The following is a 6,663-nucleotide window of genomic DNA, read 5'->3' on the forward strand; positions in this document are numbered from 1 at the left end:
GCCAATGTCCACGCCGATTAAGAGGAGCATGACTACCACTCCAATGAAGGCCACGCGAGAAGAGTAGCTCGCCACCATTGCCATTAGCGAAGAATTCTTCTTGATTGAGTTGAGTGAGATGAGAAAGATTTTGGAGAGAAGTTTGCTGTGAGAAGCTTTGATTTCTGGGATGGATGATGCCAATGAAGGCCGAGGAGGCATTTATAGTGCCGAGAAGTATGAAGAGATTACATGTAGAGTCAATTATAATAGACTTGTGGCCATGGTGTATACATGGTATATACAGGGGGTTTTTTGTACAGACTCTTGTTACTGTTTGAGCGGCTCTTGACTTGGACCAATGGAAAGAAGAAATATTGATAAGAATATGGCTAGCCGTGTTCTTCTGTTCTCTCTGTGGATGAATCATGTAATTTTTAGTAATTTTGTGTTTGTTCCAACACAACTTGGCCTGATCTCTGGTACAACATGCGTTCGTGTCCACTATAGTATACATTACTTTTAGACTCTCTCGAAATTATTGCTTCTTCTTGGCTTGATCGGGTTGGGTTTTGGAGCTTGCAGACCAGGCAATTCCTATCTTATCCGAACACCAGCGCCGGCCAAACACCGCCAAAAAACTAAAAGACTGGTATAGATCTACGACAACAATTGATGCTGTAAATTGATTTTTGTGTTTACGGCATCAGTTGTTCTTGCTGTTCCGTTTGCTACGTAACAACACCAACATGAAATAAGGAGCGAAAGAACTGCCATCCAGGAAAAGCTCAGTGCCTGGAGACAAGAATCTAAGTAAACTCTCGAGATGAATTAAATAGTTTAATAACAACATTTTTACATCGCATCAAATCTTTTTATTCTTGGTGTGTTTGGGCTTAAAGACCTCAGTTTCTCCAGCAGCGGCCTTTGCGCCAGCTCCAGCCGCTCTGGCATCGGTGGCAGCTTCCGCCATACCAATACCAGTTTTTCGGGCAGGGGTGACAACGATTGTCATACCAGTACCACCCTATCGGACAGCGCTGCGCAGCAACCTTTGCGATTCCTCCCATGTCCACTCCCATGGCCAGCATTATCACAAACATGGAAACAAGCCCAAGGCAAACCAGCTGAGTCTTGCTCATCGCCATTGCTATATACTTTGACTGACGAAAAGAACAAGAAACCAAATCAGAACTATTAAAGAGCTTCTTCTGATCTTTGAGCACTGAATCAGGATGATGGCTAGGAGAGAGATTGTGGAACCCTCTCTTGAGAGGGGTATCTATATACTCGCCCTTGCAACGACCGAGCAAGTTTCTGCGTGCATTGTTTGCGGATAACTTTGTGTCCCATCGGTTGACGCGCGCCGTTCGCTAGACTTGGTCTTGGGAAGGATCAGATTCGTTGACAAATTGATTTTCTAAGTACGTAGTACTCTCAATAATACGGAAAAATAAACTTTTCGTCCTTCCACAACGACTTGACGAAGTCTGTCGTAGCAGTAAGCTCCAAAACGAGCGCTGTTGATATAATGTTAGTCAATTTGCTGCACCTTTTTGGTGCAACAACAAATCAGGGTCTTGCTCATCGCCCCTGCTGCTTCTGCTGCAAAGTACGAGTTAGATCGGGAAATGCTTGCTCGGTTGCGAGTATATAGACACCCTCTCAAGAGGTTCCTGAACTCTTATTGTCGATTTATTATGTGATATTAATGGAAATTTCAACTAATAATGTTGGAGTGTTTTCTACCATGTGGTCGATCAATTTGCAGGAGCTGGGTCGCAGCAGATAGAAAGCATGCCTTCCACTTGGATCATGCAAAGTCTCTCGTGATACCAGGCATGAGTCATCCTGCTACCTGTGTGATTATTTGTGGCACCCACTCGAAACGAAAGAGGTCCCCTGATGTTGCTCGATAATGCGGTGGCCGGCTTCATCATGCAAGCTCTGCTCGGTAAAGCAAATCAGGTGGGCTTTATCTCATGGTTCCATTCCCAACACGAAGATATCCAAAAAGCTTAATCTTTATGTTTGTAAACCAAGAAAGTTTGCGGAGTAATTCCACCCGAGCTCACAACTCTCGAGATGAAGCAAAGTTTTATATGTATATTATTATTGCTGCACGATACAAAGTGTCTTTTATTCTTGTTTCCAGACCCTGACAGTATGAAATCATAGAAATTACGAGTTGATTTGAGAATTGCAGTTACCCCTTAAAACCTGAGGTTTCAGTTTCTCCAGCAGCGATTGTTGGTCCAACCCTTTCGGCAGCGGTGGCAATCATTGTCATACCAATACCACCCTCTCGGGCATCGCTGGGCAGCAGCGTTTGCGATTCCTCCCATGTCCACTCCCATTACCAGGAGCAACACAAACATAGCCCAAGGCAAGCCAGACGAATCTTAATGACCAAGAACATCTTAACATTGACGTACACTAAAATAGAAAGAGCGCCAAATATTCTTCAGAAATCTGGAATCAATCTATGCATGGATGTAGAGCTTCCAGCTTTTGGTAACATCATAAATGTAAACACAACTGATCCAAAGCAATATAAATAACTAAGTGTTTTTGTTTTGTCAATGAAAAGCTGTTTATTTTGTCCCGAGACTTTGCCATCCTAGTCTCGACGTGGAACTTAAAAGAAGATGCAAAAGCTCTGGCATGTGACACGGTAGTCAGGAGGCAAATTTGTCAACGAATCTGATCTCTTTTACAGACTAAGTCTAGCAGTTTTACCACATACGGCAACACTTATACACGCGGAAATTTGCTCAGTCGTTGCAAGGAACGTATATAAAACGCCCCTCTCAATCGAGACGAAATCATCACTTACACTTCTCTTCTCAGGAACAGGTTAATTATGTGCTTGCAACTCTTTAGGATATGAATTTGATTGTGTTTCTTGTTCTTTCCACTTTGCAGGTCTATAGAATGGCAGTTGGAAAGTTTGTTGGCTGAATATATATATATATATATATATATATATATGTTAAAAATCCATGCATTTTGCGAACGTTACACTGCGACAACCATTTTCCAGAAAACACACCATATTTATCATTGATAATCTCAGAGCCTGAACATCGGAATAGATTTCACACAAGATTCTATAGGACTCCAAAACATTCCCGTTTCCAAGCCACAGTTTTATTCTACGTAGTTCTTCACCCATTCGACATTCGCTCCCATGGTTCCAGGCCCCAGAGATCACTCACAAACTTTCATTAATTGACGCAGCGGCTGCCATTCCAGCGCCACCCACGCTGGCATCGATGGCAGCTGTTGTCATACCAGTACCAATTGCATTGCACGCAGCGAGATCCATTCCAGTACCATCCCCTGCGGCAGCGCTGCGCCACCGCCTTGGTGATCCCCCCGACCTCCACTCCCACCGCCAGGAGCATCACAAACATCACAACCAGGCCCAGGCACACCAATCGAGTCTTGCTGCTTGCCATAGCAATCGGTCAATCAATCGATCAATCGATTGGAATTGGAGAAGAGAGAAGGAGCAAACCAAAGCGAAAGAACAAAGGAGCTCTAGAGAGTGTGTGGGGGATTGTAAGAGATGTGCTGTTTATATAGCGTCGAGAGTGTGTGGATAGATACAAAGACCGCGCAGTTCCAGGCCAAAGTCTTTCATTACAATTCGCGCCCACCATTTGAAAAGACTCAATTAAGGTTTGCATTTGTTAAAATCGGTCACCACTTGGCATAATCCGCAACGTTGAGTTTGGACGGTCAGGATTGCAGATCATTTTCTCTGTTCTTTAGACGGGAATGGGGTCTTCTCAAGTTCGGGGTCGCGGCATTTGGATTTCTAGGGCTCTTGCTGGGGAGTGAGGGAGCGGCGCGATTCTCCCCTTACATTTTATGCGTGGAAGGAATGTGGTGCTTGTCTCACTCTCATAGGTATTTCTCTCTTAGTTTTTGTTTCCTTCTTCTTAGACAACAATGTATTTGTTTGTAAGGGGTCCTTTGCTGCTCATGGAGCTCGCTGTGCTTCTCATAAACGCTAGCGCACGAAAGTCTTAAATTACTTTGTTACTGCAGGTTTCCAGAGACCTCTTTCTCAATGCATTCGCACAGGCCTTGAAAATTCTGGTGTCTAGTGCTGGAATTTACGCTGTTACAGTCGGAAGCGACTGTGGAGCTGCGAGAGCTTGTCGAGAAGAACAATGTTGCCACCAATGTGTTTTTTTCTTTACAGACTTTTACACTGTTTGACTTGGACCAACGAAATATGACCATTGGCTAGCTATGTAATTCTGTTCACTTTTTCGATGAATCATATAGTTTTTAGTAATATCTTTGTTCCAACTTGGCCTGATCTCTCGTACAACATGCGTTCGTGTCCACTATTCTAGTACATTCTTGTGGATTTTAAAGGACAAAACCACATACACCAGACTCTCTTGGCTTGATCGGTTTTTGGAGCTTGCAGACCAGGCAATTCTTATCTTATCCAAACACCAGAGCCGGCCAAATACCACAAAAAACTTAAAGATCAGTAACATAATTCTTGCTGTTTTGTTTGCTACATAACAACCAAAGAACTGCCACGCAAGAAAAGCTCCATGCTTGGAGACAAGAATCTACTCCAGATGAAATTAAACAGATCACATTTATCCTAATTAGGATTTAGGAGGATCTTACATCATTCAAACAAAACCTTCCGATTTATGGTGTTGATAGATTTTTGGGCTTATCCATGACTCCGGATATCTAAGGTTTTCCAGCAGCGGCCATTGCGCCAGCTCCAGCCGCTCTGGAATACCAGCATTTCGGGCAGCGATGACAACCATTGTAATACCAGTACCACCCTCTCTGGCAGCGCTGGGCAGCTTTGCGATTCCTCCCCCCGTCCACTCCCATATCATCACAAACATGGCAACAAGCCCAAGGCAAACCAGCTGAGTCTTGCTCATCGCTGGACTGCTATTGCGAGTGAAAAGAACAAGAAACCAAATAAGCACTATTAGAGAGCTTCAAAGATCTTCTGAGCACTGAGTCTGTTAGAAGAGAAATTGTGGAAATCTCTCCTGAGAGGGGTATCTATATACTCACCCTTGCGACGAAGAAAGTTTCCGCGTGCATTGTTTGTGGATAACTTTGTGGCTCATCCGTTGGTCTTGGGAAGGATCAGATTTGTTGACAATTTGGTTTTCTAATACGCTTTTCGTCCTTCTATAATATAATGTTAATTTCATTATTAATGCTATTTTAATGTCATATCATGCTAAACCACCATTCACTGCTTCTGGTGCAAAGTACGAGCTAGATTTATCGGGCAATAGTTGCTCGGTTGCGAGTATATAGACACCCTCAGCTCTTATTGTCGATTTAATATATGATATTAATGAAAATTTGGCTGGAGTGTTTGGAATCACTTCTACCACGTGGTCGATCAATTTGCAATCAGCCAGTAGCATCGATTGTCTCACCTCGAGGCATGAGTCGCGCCCCTGCCGGAAAAACAGAGATCTCCGGGATCATGGATAAGCACAAAAATTTATAACTCAAGAATCAACACCATAACTCGTAAGGTTTTTCATGTTCACCAGGATCTTCTGAATATCTATGCTGTTTTAGATCTTGTGTATTAGAATAATAAAAAAATTCATCCGATGTAAAAATGTTGTTTGTGTGGTCAGGTCATTCAGCTTTTCTTGGGTGACGGTTGCTTCTCTCCTTTTGTCATGTTGGTGTTGTTATGTAGCAAACTGAATAGCAAGAATAATTGATGCCGTAAACACAAATACCAGTTTACGGCATCAATATTTCTAGTAGATCTATACCATTTTATTGTTTGGCGGTTTTTGGCCGGCGCCTGATCTGCAAGCTCCAAAACCCAACCCGATCAAGCCAAGAAAAAGCAATAATTTCAAGAGTATGTGGCTTTGTCCTAACTAAATAATGTACTAGAAGCTCATAATATAGTGGATACGAACGCATGTTGTACCAGAGAGCAGGTCAAGTTGTGTTGGAACAAACATAAAACTACTAAAAATTATATGATTCATTGAAAGAGTGAACAGAAGAATCATATTCTTATCAATATTTCTTCTTTCCCTTGGTCCAAGTCAAGTATTATAGGTCAAGCCGCGGAGGTAATGGAGAAGTTGGTTTGCCACGAGAGACTTTTAATTCAAAGAGTGTTGGAAACACAAGGTATGCTCTCGATCTGCGTCCCAGTGATCGATTAGATCCAATCTTTTGTTAAAGTAAATATAATATACTACCATATTATTAACAGACTTCGTCAAATCGAGAAGGATCGTCGTACTTAGGAAACCAAGTTGTCAACGAATTTGATCCTTCCCAAGACCAAGTCTCCAAGTAAAATCGGCGCGTCAACCGCTGCCAAAAAACCACGAGGAAACTTGCTCGGTTGTTATAGAGAGACTCCCTCTTCTATCCAGAGGATCCGCAGAGACTCCTTGTTCTTTTTACTTGCAGTAGCAGTGTGTTCAGAGGTAGGATCTGGTCCAGCTACAATTCGGACTTATCTAAGTCTCGACGTGTACACAGTAGCACCCAGGAGGTAGTACCCAGGAGGCAGATTTGAATCTGATCTCTTTTCCAGACTAAGTCTAGCTAACACGATTGCTCGGTCGTTGCAGGGGGCGTATATATAACGCGCCTCACTCTATCAAGACGAAATCACCACACTTACACTTC

General features: G+C 42.9%; 1 long non-coding RNA gene across 1 annotated transcript; it reads left to right on the plus strand.

Moving 5' to 3' along the window:
* Positions 1–3,770: 3,770 nt before the first annotated feature.
* On the plus strand, positions 3,771–4,288 carry LOC112348182. The gene is made up of 2 exons (XR_002992973.1): positions 3,771–3,894; positions 3,954–4,288. It is a non-coding gene; the product is annotated as an uncharacterized LOC112348182 (long non-coding RNA).
* The last annotated feature ends 2,375 nt before the right edge of the window (positions 4,289–6,663 follow it).

Source organism: Selaginella moellendorffii, unplaced genomic scaffold (assembly GCF_000143415.4).
Source record: "Selaginella moellendorffii unplaced genomic scaffold, v1.0 SELMOscaffold_27, whole genome shotgun sequence".
NCBI classification, from domain to species: Eukaryota; Viridiplantae; Streptophyta; class Lycopodiopsida; order Selaginellales; family Selaginellaceae; genus Selaginella; species Selaginella moellendorffii.